Genomic DNA, 18,374 nt, shown 5'->3' with positions numbered 1-18,374 from the left:
CATGGGGGCTCCCAAATTCATGAAACAAACACTATTAGAACTAAGGTCACAGATACACCAAACACAGTGGTGGTGGGTGACTTTGACACCCAACTCTCATCAACTGACAGGTCATCCCGGGAAAAAATAAACAGAGAGGCATCTGGACTAAATGAGGTCATAAAAGGAATGGACCTAACAGATATATACAGGACATTTCATCCAAAGGCTGCAGAATATCAGCAGCACATGGAACATTCTCTAAAATAGATCATATATTAGGACACAAAGCAAATCTTAACAAATTCAGGAAAATTGAAATAATGCCTTGCATTCTATCTGACCATAATGGAATTAAACTACAAATCAGTTGCAAGAAAGGCTATACAGCATACACAAAATCATGGAAACTAAACAATACACTACTAAATGATGAATGGGTCAATGAAGAAATCAAGAAGGAAATAAAAAAATTCATAGAGTCAACTGATAATGAGAACACAACATATCAAAATCTCTGGGACACAATGAAGGCAGTTCTAAGAGGTAAATTTATAGCCTTAAGTGCCTATATTAAGAAATTAGAAAGGTCACAAGTAAACGACCTAATGCTTCACCTTAAAGCATTAGAAAAAGAAAAACAAGGCAAACCAAAAATCAGTAGGCGGGAAGAAATAATAAAGATTAGGGCAGAAATTAATGAAATAGAGACAAACAAACAAAAAAAATCCAAAGAATTAATGAAACAAAGAGTTGGTTCTTTGAAAGGATAAATAAGATTGATAAACCCTTAGCAAATCTAACCAAAAGAAAGAGAGAAGAGACACAAATTAATAAAATCAGAGATGAACAAGGTAACATCACAACAGATTCCAGAGAAATTCAAAAAAAATAGGGACATACTATAAAAGCATATACTCCACAAAGTATGAAAATCTGAAAGAAATGGATGATTTCCTTGATTTATATGACCTACCTAAATTAAATCAGAATGAGATTAATCACTTAAATAGTCCAGTAACAAACATGGAGATCTGAACAGTTATCAATAATCTCCCTACTAAAAAAAGCCCAGGCACAGATGGATTCACTGCTGGATTTTACCAGACCTTTAAGGAAGAGCTAACACCATTGCTTCTTAAGCTTTTCCAAGAAATAGAAAAAGAAGGAATTCTAGTAAACTCCTTCTATGAGGCCAGCATCACCCTGATACCAAAACCAGGCAAAGATAGAACAAAAAAAGAAAATTACAGACCAATCTCCCTCATGAACATAGATGCAAAAATTCTCAAAAAATATTGGCAGACAGAATACAAGAGTATATCAAAAAGATCATTCACCCTGACCAAGTAGGCTTTATCCCAGAGATGCAGGGATGGTTCAATATACGCAAATCTATAAATGTAATGCATTATATAAATAGGTTGAAGGACAAAAATCACATGATCATCTCATTGGACACAGAGAAAGCATTTGACAAAATCCAACATCCCTTCATGATAAAAGTCCTACAGAGACTGGGAATAGAAGGAACATATCTCAATATAATAAAAGCTATTTATGACAAGCCTACAGCAAACATATTACTAAATGGAGGAAAAACTGGAAGCTTTTCCACTAAAATCAGGAACAAGACAAGGGTGTCCACTGTCCCCACTATTATTTAATATAGTTCTGGAAGTCTTAGCCATAGCAATAAGGCAAGAGACACACATAAAAGGGATACAAATTGGAAAGGAAGAGGTCAAGTTATCATTATTTGCAGATGACATGATTCTATACATAAAGGACCCTAAAAACTCTACTAGCAAACTGTTAGAGCTGATCAAAATCTACAGCCATGTAGCAGGATACAAAATAAATACACAGAAATCAGTAGCCTTCATATATGCTAACAACAAACACACAGAGGATGAAATCAGAGAATCACTCCCATTCACAATTGCATCAAAAAAATAAATAAATAAATAAATAAAGTACCTTGGAATAAACCTAACCTAGGAAGTAAAGAATCTCTACAATGAGAACTTTAAAAGACGAAAGCGAGAAATTTCAGAAGACACTAGAAAGTGGAGAAACATCCCCTGTTCCTGGATTGGAAGAATCAATATTGTGAAAATGGCAATCTTACCAAAAGCAATCTACACATTTAATGCAATCCCTATCAAAATTCCAAAAGCATTATTCATGGAAATAGAAAAAACAATCCAAAAATTCATTTGGAATCACAAAAATCCTTGAATATCTAAAATAATATTGAGCAACAGAAATAATGCTGGTGGTATCACCATACCTGATTTTAACCTATACTACAGAGCCATAGTAACAAAAACAATGTGGTACTGGCACAAAAACAGACATGTAGATCAGTGGAACAGAATAGAGGACCCAGATGTAAGTCCAAGTAGCTATAGCCACCTGATATTCAATAAAAATGCCAAAAATACTCATTGGAGAAAAGACAGCCTCTTCAGCAAATGGTGTTGGGAAAACTGGATGTATATCTGCAGAAGGATGAAAATAAATTCTTCTCTCTCACCATGCACAAGAATTAAGTCCAAATGGATTAAAGACCTTAACATCAGACGTGAAATGCTGAAACTGCTAGAGGAAAAAATAGGGGAAACCCTTCAACATGTTGGTCTTGGCAAAGACTTTCTGAATACAACCCCAATTGCTCAGGAAATAAAACCACAGATTAATCACTGGGACCTCATGAAATTACAAAGATTTTGCTCTGCAAAGGACACAGTGAAAAAAGCAAAAAGGCAACCTACAGAATGGGAAAAAATCTTCGCCTGCTATATATCTGATAGAGGATTAATATGTAGGATATACAAGAACTCAAAAAGTTAAATAATAAGGAATCAAACAAGCCAATCAAAAAATGGGCTATGGAGCTAAATAGAGCATTCACAAAAGAAGAAATACGAATGGCATATAAGCATCTAAAAAAATGTTCCACGTCACTAGCCATCAAGGAAATGCAGATTAAAACTACATTGAGGTACCATCTCATTCCTGTCAGTTTGGCCACCATCATGAAAAGAAATGATCATAAATGTTGGCGGGGATGTGGAAAAAGAAGAACCCTTCTACATTGCTGATGGGAATGCAATCTGGTCCAGCCATTGTGGAAATCAGTGTGGAGGTTCCTAAAACAGCTAAAGATTGGTCTACCATATGACCCAGCTATAGCACTCCTAGGCATATATCCAAAGGACTCATCTCATTTCCTTAGAAATACATGCTCATCCATGTTTATTGCTGCTCAGTTTATAATAGCTGGGAAATGGAGCCAGCCTAAATGTCCCTCAACTGAGGAGTTGATAATGAAGATGTGGCACATTTATACAATGGAGTTCTACTCGGCGGTAAAGAAAAATGAAGTTATGAAATTTGCAGAAAAATGGATGGACCTGGAAAGGATTATAGTAAGTGAGGTAACCCAGGCCTAGAAAGCCAAGCGCCACATGTTACTATGTGGATACTAGCTACAGATGATTGGGCTTCTGCATGAGAATGAAAATACTTAGTAGCAGAGGCCAGTAAGTTAAAAAGTAGACATAAAAGGAAGAGAAAGGAAGGGAGGAGGGTACTTAATAGGTTGATATTGTATATATGTAAGTAGAATGATTGTGATTGGGAGGTAATATGATGGAGAATGGAATTTAAAAGGGGAAAGTGGGGGTGGGGGTGGGGAGGGAGGCAATTACCATGGGATTTTTTTTAATAATCATGGAAAATGCAAATAGAAATTAAAAAATTTAAAAAAAAGTTCAAAGCCAAAAAAAAAGATTGAAGTCAGCGCTTCTGTTCCAGACAGCATCTGCCTCACCATGCTTCTGTTCCCTGGGTAATATTGGGGCAAAATCTGTTGTGCTCCAGCATGAGTAGGTCTTCACAGACCTCCAGTTGGCAGGCATGGAGGGGCACAGTTTGGAATCTGCTAATTCCCATACTCTTGGGTAACCCACTAGATCCTCAGGTCCCCCCAAACACCAGCCCCAACCGGGAACCCCTGACCAGGTTCTCTACTGTGTTAGCTGCAGGCTTCTCCATGTGGGGCCTACATGAAATCTCCTCTCTTTCCCCACCCACTCACTGTGTACCAGCATGAAGTAGGCTGGAGAGCAAGCACCTGTCCACTCTCTCCGAATCCCCTGCCCCATTGCCTCTGGCCTAACTCTGACTCCTGCCGGCTGCCCCAACTGAGCCTGAAGCCTACCTGAACCCCTGCCCCCATCATGCCCCCTTGGTGAGATGGCCTGAAGTCTGCTTATACTCTAGATTTCAGATACTCAGCAATCTGTGTTAACTACAGGTGCCCTTGTGTGCATTCCATGGCCAATAACCTGTCTCCCCCACACCAGCTAACTCCCTGACCTGTCTTTGGCTGTGGAACCCAACAACCCCTACAATCTCTCCAATGCCCCACCCTACACCCAGGGAATACTTGGAACATCACATCAACCCCAGAAATGTAACACAAGAAAATCAGGCAATCACCTGTCCATCTGGGTTCATTAGGTGTAGAAGGGCAAGTACCATGGCCACAGAGTCACAGGCAAGACACAGCTGAGATCAGGCCAAAAGGATCCCAGACCTCCAATCCCATCTTTGGTAGTAAGCATCAACCCACTTTAGTGCACTTACAACCTTAACAACCTGCATATCTCAAAACACATAGCCATTTTAAGCCTTTTCTATTCAAACCTAAAATGGAACACTAACTGAAGACGCTATAAGGGAAAACTTACTTCTTCCTTAATTAAATAAGATAACCACACTGTGAGGGAAAGACCCCAGCACAAAAAATAAAACATAAAATAAAATAAATTTAAAAAAACATGAAACATCAAATGGAAGAAGCTCTGATAAGTTTGCCTAGTCCCACACTAGAAATCTTCAGTGAAAAAGTATAGGAAGCAACAGAAATAGAATCCCAAAATGAAGCCCCAAGCTATGTGACCCTGACCAAGCAAGTGGTAGAACTGGCAGCAAATCAACAACAACAACAACAACAAAACCCCAACAAACACATTATTGAAATCCACATATCTTTCTTCACTAGGCTAGACCAAATAGACAAAATCCAGGGAAACCTCAAAAGAGTTAAATAAATGGAAGGTGAACCAAAAATAATAGAAGATCTCAACAACCAGCTGGTTAAGGTTAATGAAGACATAAGTAAATGCAAGAATGAATTCTAAGAAACATTAAGGAAATCAAAAAGTGATCTGAAATTATAACTTGAGAAAGGGATGGATCATATACAGCAAAAGGCAACAGATAACACAAACTAAAGTGAACTTATGAAAACCTTTCTAGAAACCCTCCATAACAGAGTTAAACATATGGAGGGCAAAATCTAAGAGCTGGAAGATAAAACAGAAGAAACAGTTTAGGAGCCCAATAATGAATAAATTTTTAAAGTCTCATAAAGAAAAAATGAGGGAAATGTGGGATACCCTAAAATGACCTAACATTTGGACCATGGGTATACCAGAAGGGAAAGAAGTTCAAACCAAAGGCATGGAGAACTTATTCATCAAAATTATTGAAGAAAACTTTCCCACCCTCACAAAAGAGAGTCCCATCAAGATACAAGAAGCTAACTGAAGTCCAAACACACTGGACCAAAGAAGAAACTCTCCAAGGCAGATAATCATTAAAATTCTAAACAATGAAAACAAATTTAAGGTGCTAAAGCAGCAAGGGAAAAACAACACATTGTATACAAAGGCAACTTCACCAGAATTGCCTCAGATTTATCAATGGAAACTCCCAAAGCCAAAAGGGCCTGGAATGAAGCACTTCAAAGTCTATAAAACTATGGCTTCCAACCCCAAATACTGTATGCAGCAAAAGTATTTCTCATAATCTTTGGTGAAAGAAAATCTTTCCACAACAAAAACAAGTTCTATTATTATATGAACACAAAGCCAAACCTACATATAATAGTTCCAGGAATTCTCCACATAGAAGAATCAAATAACCAATCTCAAGAGCCCATAAGAAGAGAATCCTATGGAGACAAAGATTATACCTTCCAATATCAAGCTGCTGGTAGTCTTTAGCTAAAAGAGGGCCTATATCCCTAATTCATAAGGCTTATTATATTTAACCTGTGCTGATATCACTCTCTATTGGAGAATCTTTTTTTTTTTTTTTTTTTTTTTTTTTACTCTTTCAGAAGGTAGTAAGTTCCAAGGAGATAAACAACCCCTCACACTTCAGCTGAAATTACAAGGAATTGGGGAAGTGAGCAAGAATACAGCTTCAATGGTGAGCTGGACACTCAGCACCAGGGTGAAGGAGACAGAGACCGAGGATACTCACCAGCTACCAAAGCACAGATCTATAGGCTTCTAAGAGTTTATCTCTGAAGTAGACTTAAAACACACCCATTATGGCTCAGGGAACTTTGTAGAAGAAGGGGCATATTTTGGTCAGAGTTCTCTAGAGGAACAGAACTGATAGAATGAATTATATTAAAAAGGAATTTATTGGATTAGTTTATGGCAGCTCAATAGAAGTTGCAGGACCAAGAATCAAGGAATCTGGTAACTGCTCAGTCCATGTGTCTAGATGCCTCAGAAGTCCCAATCTAGCACTGAAGGCCTATTGTCTTCATGAGGAGGCCCTGGTCTTCAATACACACTGGTTTTCAGCCCACACTGGAAGGCAGCAAGCAACTGCTACAGCCGAATGGAAGAAAGGGCATTTTTTTGCACCCAGAACTTCTTTACATAAAGTCCTCTTCTGAGAAGGGCTACCCACTCTGGGTGAAGGGCTCATCCTGGTGGAAGGACTTCCTCCCCTTAAGTTAATCCTTCCTGGAAGCAACCTAAGAGACTCACCCAAAAGGAATGTCTGTGTATTACTAAACAGAACAAGTTTACAACATTTTAACTATCACAAATCCAGCCCTCATCAACTTGACACTAAACCTTATCTCCTTACATAATGCTTAATTTCCAAATGAAGACAGTAACAAGGTCATAATTCTGCCTAACATGGTATAACTATTCCACATACAATTGTAACTGCCCTACTTTCTCCTCAACACAAAACAAGGGTTCTTGAGGAATGCTTATTCTCTAATATACTAGGTCTAATATAAATTCAACAACAGTTTGCTTGTGATATAATCTTAATATTGGTGTAGCTATGTACAAACACTTCTTATCAAGGCAAGACAGAAACAGTGATGGCAATTACAATCCTCATTTTTGTAACTGGTAATGTGGTATTAGCTGGTATTTGTAACTACCTTCTACTACCCATTCTGTATTTCCTCCACCTTCAGCAAGCACTACTACAGCAGGTCTTGGTTATTTCCCTGGAGGGGTGACCCATACCTTCATTCCTGAAAGATCTGAGTCATTTATCATACTACCTTGATTAGGTTGTTGAAGTTGTCCATTGATTTTGATAATAGGCCACGGTGACACTAGGAGACATCCTCAAAGAATTCTTGTCTTGCACTTCAAACATACTCTTCCTTACCTCCACTGAGGAGCAGTCAAATTTCCCTCTGATAGACTGGATCAATTACCCCTGCTAACATTGTAACTCTTCTCATAGCCTGTTGACTGGAGGGCATCAGGAACCAAAGTGGCCAGGGGGGAAGTCTTAGCTTCTAGAGTTCAATGGAATGTTCTTTGTGCCTCCTGGCAAAAGCACTTACCCCTCTGGCACCAAGATATCTATCTGCTCCAGCAGAGAATAAGTTTGCAGAAACAGGAAGCAAAACATTGGCTAATGGGTCACTTGGGGTGATTGTAAGTTGGACCCTTCTCATTTCCACCCATGATTCCTGGACTCATGAGTCCAGACTATAGGAGAAACATTACCATATGTAGGATGCTGATTCAAATCATATACACCCTAGTAGAGGACAATTTACCAGCCCTCAAGGCTACTGCTACCAGGTTGGTGCTATAGATATTTCTTTAAAAAGAAAATCCACTGTACTATCAAGAAAGCTGCATCAGGATGGTGGGGCACATGGCAATACCAGTGATCCATGATCATGAACCTACTGCTGTACTTCCTTGGTGTGAAGTGAGTTCCTTGGTCAGAAGCAATTCTGTGTGAATACCATGATGGTGGAAAAGGCATTCTATAATCCCATGGATGGTAGTTTTGGCAGAAGCAATACATTTAGAAAAAGAAAATCCATGTCCAGAATAAGTGTATATTTCAATAAGGACAAAACTCTGAACCTTCCATGATGAAAGTGGTGCAATGCAGTCAACCTCCCACCAAGTTGCTGGCTGGTCACCCCAAGGAATGTTACCTTATTGGGAGCTCAGAGTTGGTCTCTGCTACTGGCAGATTAGGCACTCAGGAGCAGCTATAGCCGGGTCAGCCTTAATTAGTGGAAGTACTTGTTATTGGGCCTATGAATAATCTGCATCCCTGTCATCATGGCCACTTTGTTCATGGTTGCCACCTCCAGCTCATTTGTTCCAATCCACATAATGTCATCAATATAATGTACCAATGTGACACTTGTGGAAGGGATAGTCCATCAAGATTCCTGTGAACTAAGCTATGAAACAGGGCTGGAGAGCTAATATAACCTTGAGGTAAAACAATAAAGGTGTACTAATGACCTTGGCAGGTGAAGACAAATTGCTTCTGGTGATCCTAATGGACAGGTATGGAGAAGAAAAGCATTCACATACATACCAGGTAACAGGAGATATGTTAACCTGATCAAGTAAAGAAACCACATATGGTACAGCAGTTGTAATTGGAGTCATCACATGATGAAGTTTCCAATAATCCACTGTCATTCTCCACAATACGTCTGTCTTTTGAACAGTCAAAATAGGAGAATTAAAGGGAGACATGATAGGAATCAGCAGTCCTGCATTCTTCAATTCCTTTATAGTGGCATTAATTTCTGAAATTCCTCCAAGGATGCAATACTGTTTTTGTTTCACTATTTTCTCCAGTTGTGGGAGCCTCAATGGTTTTCATTAATCCTTTCCAACTATAATATCCTTTACACCTTTAAGTCACAGAATTGATGTGGGGATTCTGCCTACTCCTTATCACAATTATGCATTCTGGGATTGGGGAAATAACTACAGGGTGAGTTTGGGGACCCAATGGACCCACTGTCAGTCTAACATTTGCCAAAATCCCATTGATTTCCTGATCACTGGAAGCACTTTTTGAAAGGCTACAATGTTTTTGGGGGCCTCTTGTGATCAAGGTCAGTTCAGAGGGAGTGTCCAGTAGACCCCAAAATGTCTGATTATTTCCTTTTCCCCAATGAACAATTACCCTCACAAAAAGCCATAGGACACTCTGAGGAAGGATAGGAGTAAGCTTAATATTGAAACTTTTGGGGGACTGTAAGAGGGTCCTTCCTCAAGGGAACTTGGCCACCTCATTCATTCAAGGGACTCAGGATCTATAAACTGGCTTGAGTCTGGAAACTGGTTAAGAGACCTTGATTCTCTCTTGGTATGATTCAAAGTGGCCTTTTGTTCCATTGCTCTGGTACTTTTCTGATTATACAGATCAAGTAGGAACTCAGTAGGCTTCATATATTTTGACTTCTGGGAATACCATGATTAATCAGCCAGTGCCAAAGTTACATACGAGTCATACCTTTATGTGCATTGTATTACCTGTGCTGTCCATTACATTACACATGCTCACCTTGTTACTCTGAGCTTCAGTTAGACGCATTGCATCTAAGTCACCTTGTGCAGCAACTGTGGTTCCCACTGAGATGTCTTCTTTACATGTTGTGGCAACTGCTGGTATACTGGGACTCCCCTCAGAGAGATGTTTCTTATAGTCTTAGTGAAGGGCATATCTTCTGGACACTCCCATTATGGGGTCAAAGATGAGTTTACATTACAAATCTACTCAAGCATTCTACATTCTATGAGCCTTTTAATCCCTTTATTAATATTAAGAAAAGGGATATCAGGCAGCTTGATCTCATTCACAGTAGGCCATCTTTGGATCCATACTTTAGCCACCCAATCAAATAAACGCTTGGCACCTCTTCCAACTGAACAAGCTGTAGTGCTAGATCTAAAACCTCTGCTCAATGGGTCCATTTCAGTAAACTCAGCCTGATCTAATCTTATATTCCTTTATCCATTAACCTATACCATTCACATACATATTCCCCCTGCTTCTGCCTGGACAAGTTAGAAAACTCCTAAAGTTCTTTTTGTTTTCTAAGTTTTTTGTTGTTATTTTATTTATTTTAGAGCAACAGACAGAGAGAAAGAGACAGAGATAGAGAGAGAATGGGCCCACCAGGGCCTCCAGCCACTGCAAAGGAACTCCAGACGCATGTGCCCACTTGTGCATCTGGCTAAAGTGGGTCCTGGGGAATCAAGCCTCGAATCAGGGTCCTTAGGCTTCATAGGCAAGCGCTTAACCACTAAGCCATCTCTCCAGCCCCTAAAGTTCTTTAAGGGTTGTAGATCAACTCCTCTTGAGTCATGCTTTCTATCTCACTTTAAGAGGGACATGCGTATCCTTATGTTTGGTTATAGGTTTAGATATGAAGATGGCGGGACACTGCGGGGTATCAGCACCTCCTGCATGAAGGATCATTGCTGGGAGGTAATATGATGGAGAATGGAATTTCAAAGGGGAAAGTGTGGGGGGAGAGGGAGGGAATTACCATGGGATTTTTTTAATAATCATGGAAAATGCTAATAAAAATTTTTAAAAAATGAATAAAATAAAAGAAAAGAAAAGAATTAACTCCCTCAGGCAAGGGTAGAGAGGGCAATACATCAGGGTGTAGGAGTAGGATACAAATGGTGCTAAGGAAGGGGAGGTTAAATTCTCATGGAAAACAACTTCTTCAAAATCTGAGAGATCAATATTTTCGGATTCTTCAGGGTCTTTCCACACATCCCCATCCCATGTCATAGGGTCCCACTCTTTTCCAACCAGTGCCCTCACTTCTGATAGCCTGTGAGGCAGGGATTTGAGTTTATATTGCAAGCTAGCCAATCTTGCAATGAGAGCTTGGGTTTGGTTTTCTGCAATTTGAGCCATTTTGGCTAGAGGAGACTCTCCTCCAAGGCACCCTTAGAAACCTTCAGATCATGTATGTTGGTCTTAAGTTTTGAATTTTCCTTTCTGAGATTCTATTTTTCCCTTAATAGTTTATCCAGAGATAATAGAAGCAAGCAACCATGTGTCTTACTTTTCCACAAATATTCAAAAGTTTTAGATACAGAGGCCCTAATTCCTCAGTCTTCACAAGATATGGCTCAGCAACACCAAATACATCTATCTCAGGCAGTTCTTTAACTAGCTCACACTGTGGATTATTACTACCTTCCTTATTAACAGTAAAAGTGTTCTCCTTATTACCAGTAAAAGAAGTGTTCTCCTTGTTGCCATTAGGACCTTTAGTAGCCCTGACATTGGATAGCTAACCCCAAATAGCATCTAGTCCACTAGAGAAATTCATCCTTAAAATTCTGTTTCTCTAGAATCGGGGTTCTCTAGAGGAATAGAACCAATAGAATCAATTATATTAGAAGGGAATTTGTTGGATTCGCAATAGTGGTTACAGGACTGAGAATCAAGGAACCATGTAGATTCTCAGTCTGTGTGGCTAGATGCCTCAGCAGTCCCAATCCAGCACTGAAGGCCTATTGGTTTTCTGAGGAGACACTGGTTGTCAATCCACATTGGTCTTCAGTCCATGCTGGAAGGCAGCAAGCAGCTCTAGCAGTCAAGTGGTAGGAAGGGCATTCTTTTCACCCAGAGCTTCCTCATATAAAGACCAACTCTGAGAGGGGCTGTCCACTCTGGGGGAAGTGCTCTCCCTTGGCAAATGACTTCCTCCTTCAGTTAATCCTTCCTAGAAGCAACCTCAGAGATACACCCTGTGGATTAATAGATCAATTTGACAACAACTTTACTATCTCAAGGTGGAAAGATTGTAAGACCCACAGGTTGGGACATCATGCCCAGAGGCATTGCCTTCCCCCAACAACTGACTGCTGCTTCCACAAGGCATAACCCACAACCCCGTGGGGAATACTTGCATCCCCACTAAGAGGGGGGCCCTCAGGAGAAGGCTTCACAGGCAAGTGCTTAACAGCTAAGCCATCTCTCCAGCCCCTAAAGGAGGGCCTCCAGGAGAAGGGGGGCAGTAAAGAGAGAAAGGATGATACCAATGCATGATGTAACCATACTAAGTATGCACATAATTAATAAATAAAGAACAAATGGAAAAAAATGGAAGTCAATTCTATCTCATTGAAATTTTTGCAATTTTGAATGGTAGCTCTTTATTTTTTTATCACCTGATTTTTGTGGGTTTTGATACATTGTGCTTCATTGTGGGTCAGTTATGACCAATCATTCTCTATAATATTAGCAATCTCACTGTGGTTTTGAGATTTTTATCAGTAATATTTTGATAATCATTTTTATGTAATTCTTCCTTTTGTCTCATTCCCAATTATACTATTGTTTTCTCTCCTGAATTTGATTAAGAGTGACAAAATGTTGTTTATCTTCTTATTTTTCAAAAGTTGGGTTTTTATACACAATTTAAATTTATTTTCACATACTAATTTCCTTTCCATTAATTTCATTGAAAAAATGTTATACAAATTTATAACCATTTTTCAGCATCACACTGACATTACAGACACTATGAGTAGTTGATTACCCAGAAAGGGTATCTACCGTATATTATTAAATAATGAGGGATGTACAAAATAATATTTAAAAAGGTGGCCAAAGGGATTGTTGATAATGATGATCTTTTAAATAGCTTTGGATAACTTGGTTATCTTCAAAATGCACACAAGGAGGTTTCTAATTCTGCACATCCTCAATTCTGTCTTTTCTCATAGTATTTATGTAATATTTTAAATAAAAATGAAGGCAACCTTTGGTATAAGGGTAAAATCACATTTATACATTCTGTTTGTACTCAACATTTTCTTTCCTTTTTTTATTAACTAGTTTTGTACTCAGTGAATACAGTCAATTTGTTACCATTATTAAGCTCATCCATGTCCTACCCCCTCCCCCGGCCCCTCTTTGTTGAGGTATATGGGTCATGCATTCTGGAGTTAGCCCACAGATATGGGTAGGATAAATGTCTCTGCATATCGTGACCCAACATGCGGCTCTGACATTCTTATCATCCCCTCTTCTGCAAAACTTCCCTGAGCCATGTTGGGTTCATTTTTGGTCAGCTTCAGTGATGAGGTGTTGGAGGCCTCTGGGTCTCTGGATATCTGATTTGGTAGGAGTTGACTTTTCTCTGTGTTGATCTCCTTTACCCTTGTGCTTGTACCTGGTTCACCAAGAAAAGAGCACCCTTGCTTGTTTAGCCAATTGTTCTTAGTTTCAGCCAGAGCCCTTTTGGGGTATGATGGGGTGGCTTTCTCCTTAGTATCTACATCTATCTGAAAAAGAGAATCAGATTCTCCAACGGAGAGTAAGTTAGCATCAAATGAGATAACCCTTACCTTTTTTTTATATATAGAGAGAGAATTTAATAGGTGTATGCCCTCTTGAACCCCTTAATTGGTGGTAGCTTGATAATGGAGTGCGGGCTTATGTTTGGATATGGTTCTGACTTGTTTCCCAGATCCAGCTATGGGTCCTGTACCACTGAGGGGATCAGTTAGCTAAATCAAGAGTAGTTGGTTTACCACCATGGTTGCTCACCACTACTGCACTTGTGCGAGTATCACGACAGGTTATTTATTGATACGTAAGTTAGACCATGAGTTGTTTGGAAAGATATTGGTCATTTTCCCCCATCGCCCATGTAGCACCTTCTGGCACTAGACACACTGACTTTCTGGGGACTGACTCTCTTCCAGCTTCCAGCCATGCCTTTCGATTTTATGTATCAACCACATAAGGTGTCTTCAGCAGTAGGGTCTTATCACTAACTTTTGGTGGGTCATCAAGTACTGTGACAGAAATCTGTCTTTTTTTTTTTAGGAGACCTTGTAGGTCTCTCTGATAAAAGCTCATTGTAGATGATAGCCCCATGCTGGTACTGGGAGTTACAGGTCAGTGCCCACTGAGAAAAGGAAGAGAAAGATAAGTAATATAAAATAGTTATAGAGAAGAGAGAGAGAGAATGTAGAAGATTAAGGTTAGTCTTCAGTCTTCACCATACCCTCTCCAGTGTGTTGTGGCGTTTCCCACCCTCTCCCTTTCCCTCCCCACCAATCATATTGTCTAGTCCATAAGCTGCTTGCTGGGTATGTAAGGCATCTTGGGTGGATTCAGGTTAGGTGCTGTAGATGACTGAGACTATGCGGTGATTTTCTTTGTGTGATTGAATAAGTTCACTGAGAATGATCTGTTCCAGGTTCAACCATTTTTCCTCAAATTTCTTTGTGTCATTTTTTCTTACTGCTGTATAGAATTCCATTGTGTAGATATACCACATCTTAGTTATCCATTCTTCTAGTGATGGACATCTGGGTTGATTCCAGCTCTTAGCTATTATGTATTGAGCCACTACAAACATGGCTGAACAAATCTCTCTGGCCTGTGGTTTGAAGGTTTTAGGGTAGATGCCCAGAAAGGGCATAACTGGGTCTGTTGGTATCGCTATAATCAGCTTTTTCAGAAGTCTCCATATTGCTTTCCAAAATGGTCATACCATCTTACATTCCCACCAACAGTGGATGAGTGTTCCTAATTCTCCACATCCTCTCCAGCATTTATTTTCACTTGATTTTTTGATGTTTGGTATCCTTATTGGCATAAGGTGGAATCTCATAGTTGTTCTAATTTGCATTTCTCTGATGACTAGGGATGATGAACATTTTCTTAAGTGAAGTGTGTGTTTGCCATTTGTATTTCTTCCTCTGTGAGCTGCCTGTTCAGGTCTTTGCCCCATTTTGTAAGTAGGTTGTTTCACTTTTTACTGTTTAGGTTTTTGAGTTCTTTGTAGATTTTAGAGATTAGGCCTCTGTCAGTTTGATAGGCAGCAAATATTTTCCTCCATTCTCTGGGTAATCTATTGGCTTTGCTTATTGTATGCTTGTCTGTAAAGAAAGTCTTCAGCTTCATGTGATCCCATTGGTTGAGTGACTGTTTACGTTCATGAGGTACTGGGGTTTTGTTCAGGAAGTCTTTTTTCCATTCCTGTATCATAGAAAGTACTTCCTATATTTTCTTTGAATAGTAGTCAAGTTTCTGGTCTTATATTGAGGTCTTTGATCCATTTGGACTTGAGTGTAAGGCATGTCAAAATGTGTGGATCAAGTTTCAATTTCCTGCATATGGTTATCCAATTTGTCCAGCACCATATGTTAAAGATGTTGTCTTTTTTCCAGTCTATATTGTTAGGGCCTTTGTCAAATTTCAAGTAGTTATAGTTGCTTTACCCAAAGTCCAGTTCCTCAAATCTATTCCATTGGTCTATACTCCTGTTTCTATGCCAGTTACATGCTGTTTTTATTACTATGGCTTTGTAATATAGCTTTAGATCAGGTATGGTGATGCCTCCAGAAGTATTTCTTTTGCTGTGGATATGTTTGGATATGTGACACCTGCTACATTTCCATATGAAATTTGAGATCTTTTTTTTTTTTTCCTATCTCTGTGAGGAACACTGTTGGGATTTTAATAGGAATGGCATTGAATCTATATTGCCTTTGGTAGGATTGCCATCTTCATGATGATAATTCTGCCTATCCAGGAGCATGGGAGGTATTTCCATTTTCTCAAGTCCTCTTCAATTCTTTTTGAGTGTTTTTATGTTTTCATTGTATAGATCTTTCACTTCCTTGGTTAATGTTATACCAAGGTCTTTTATTATTTTTCTTGCTATTGAAAATTGGATCATGTCCATTATTTCTTTTTCTATATCTTTCATATATTTTCATATGGAAAGGCTACTGATTTGTGTGTGTTGATTTTGTATCTTGCTACTTTGCTATAGGAGTTAATCACCTTCAGGAGTTTTGGGATGGAGTCTCTCGGGCCGCTTACAAATACAGTCATGTCATCAGCGAATAGGGCTAACTTAACTTCTTTCTTTCCAAATTGTATCCTTTAATTTCTTCCTCCTGTCTTATTGCTTGAGCTAGGACTTCCAGTACTATATTGAAGAGCAGAGGTGAGAGTAGACAACCCTGTCTTGTTCCTGATTTCAATGGGAATTTCTCCAGGCTTTCTCCATTAAGTATTATTTGGGCCTTAGGAGCTTTGTATATTGCCTTTATTATGTTAAGATAAGAGCCAACCATGCCAATTCTCTCCAATGTTTTGATCATGAAGTGATGTTGTATCTTGTCAAAGGCATTTTCTGTATCTATTGAAATGATCATGTAGTTTTTGTGTTTAAACTTGTTTCTATGGTGTATTACATTGACAGATTTTCATACGTTGAACCACCTCTGTGTTCCTGGGATGAATCTCACTTGATCAAGGTGGGTAATGCTTTTGATGTGTTGTTGGATTTGGTCTGCAAGGATATTGTTCAGGTTCTTTGCATCTAAGTTCATCAGGGAAATAGGCCTGTAGTTCTCTTTCCTTGTGGCATCTATGCCTTGTTATGGAATTAGGTTGATACTCGCTTCATAGAAGGAGTTGAATAACATTCCCTGTTCTACAATTGTGGCACAGTTTGAGGAAGACTGGTTTGATTTCTTCCATGAAGGTTTGATAGAATTCAGCTGAGAAGACATCTGGTCCTGGAGACTTCTTTTTGGGGAGGTTTTAAAATACTATTTCAATCTCAATGAGTGTGATAGGTTTGTTTAGGAGATTAATCTGCTTTGACTTTAACTTTGATAGATGGTATGCATCCAGGAATTTACCCATCTCCTTCACATTATCCAGGTTTGTGGAGTAGAGGATTTTGAAATAAGTCCTGTTGATTCTCCAAATTTCACTTATGTCTTTTGTGATCTCTCCTTTTTCAATTTGAATTTTGGTAATTTGAAGCATCTCAATTGGAGATCAGATTGGCCAGGGGTTTGTCAATCTTGTTTATTTTTTTCAAAGTACCATCTCTTTATTTTGTCAGTTGCTTAATTGTTTTCTTAGTTTCCAATTCATTAATTTTGCTCTGATTTTAATTATTTCTTTCCTTCTGGAGATTTTTGGGTTGGATTTTTTCTTAGTTTTCCAGTGCCTTCAGGAGGATGGCTAGGTTATTGATTTGGCATATCTCTGTCTTTTTTATGAAGGCATTGAGTTCTTTGAATGTTTCTCTGAGGACCACCTTCATTGTGTCCCATAAATTTTGGTATGATGTGTTCTCATCGTTATTCATTTCTAAAAATTTTGCAATTTCATTTTTTATTTCATGTGCTATCCATTTATTGTTTAAAAGTGTGCGGTTCAGTTTTCAAGTGCTATTGGGATTTTTGGTTTGTCATTTGTTGTTGATTTCTAGGAATATAGCATTGTGATATGATATCATGCAGGGAATTATGTCAATTTTCCTAAATATGTGGAGGCAGTCTTTGTGACACAGTATATGGTATATTTTAGAGAATGTTCCATGGGCTGCTGAGAAGAATGTGTAGTCTGTGGATTTTGGATGGAAAGTTCTGTAGATGTCCGTTAGGTCTAAGTGATCTATGGTTTTGTTGAGCTCTCTTACTTCCATGTTGAGTTTCTGTTTGGATGATCTGTCTATTACTGATAATGGTGTATTGAATCCCCAGCTATGATGGTGTTGGTGGTTATTTCTGTTTTATTGTCAAGTAGGTTTTATTTTAGGAACTGTGGTGTCTCTGTGTTTGGTGCATACAGATTTATGATTGTAATATCCTCTTGATGGTTTGTTCCCTTGATAAGTAGGAAGTGGTCTTCTTTGTCTTTTTTGATTATTTTTGGCTTGAAGTCTATTTTACCTGATATTAATATAGCTATGCCTGCTTGTTTCTTATTCCCATTTGCTTGGAATATTGGTTTCTACCCTTTTACCCTGAGGAGGTGTCTGTCTTTAGTGGTGAGGTGGGTTTCTTGAAAACAACAGATTGAGGGGTCTAATTTTTTGGTCCATCCTGTTAGCTTGTGTCTCTTGATGGGTGAATTAAGGCCATTAATATTTTGGGTAATGACTATGAGATCTGATTTGATCCCTGCCATATTGTGATGGTATATGTGGGTTTGTGTTTTCATGGACTTTGAAGATTTTTGTGCCTACTCTGAGTTTGGGTATTGTGATCTGCTTCTTGTAGGCATTTGAGTTTGGTTATTTGTTTCTTCAATGTGGAGAATTTCCTGAAATACTCTCTGTAGGTTTTGGTTTGTGATCATATGATTGTAAAGCTGAGCTTGTCATGGAAAGTTTTTTTTTCACCATCTATTATGAGGGATAATTTTGCTGGGTAGAGTAGTTTGGGTTGGAAGCCATAGATTCTTACACTTTGCAG

This window comes from Jaculus jaculus, chromosome 2 (genome assembly GCF_020740685.1).
Source record: "Jaculus jaculus isolate mJacJac1 chromosome 2, mJacJac1.mat.Y.cur, whole genome shotgun sequence".
Lineage (NCBI taxonomy): Eukaryota > Metazoa > Chordata > Mammalia > Rodentia > Dipodidae > Jaculus > Jaculus jaculus.
This window is presented reverse-complemented; position numbering follows the sequence as displayed.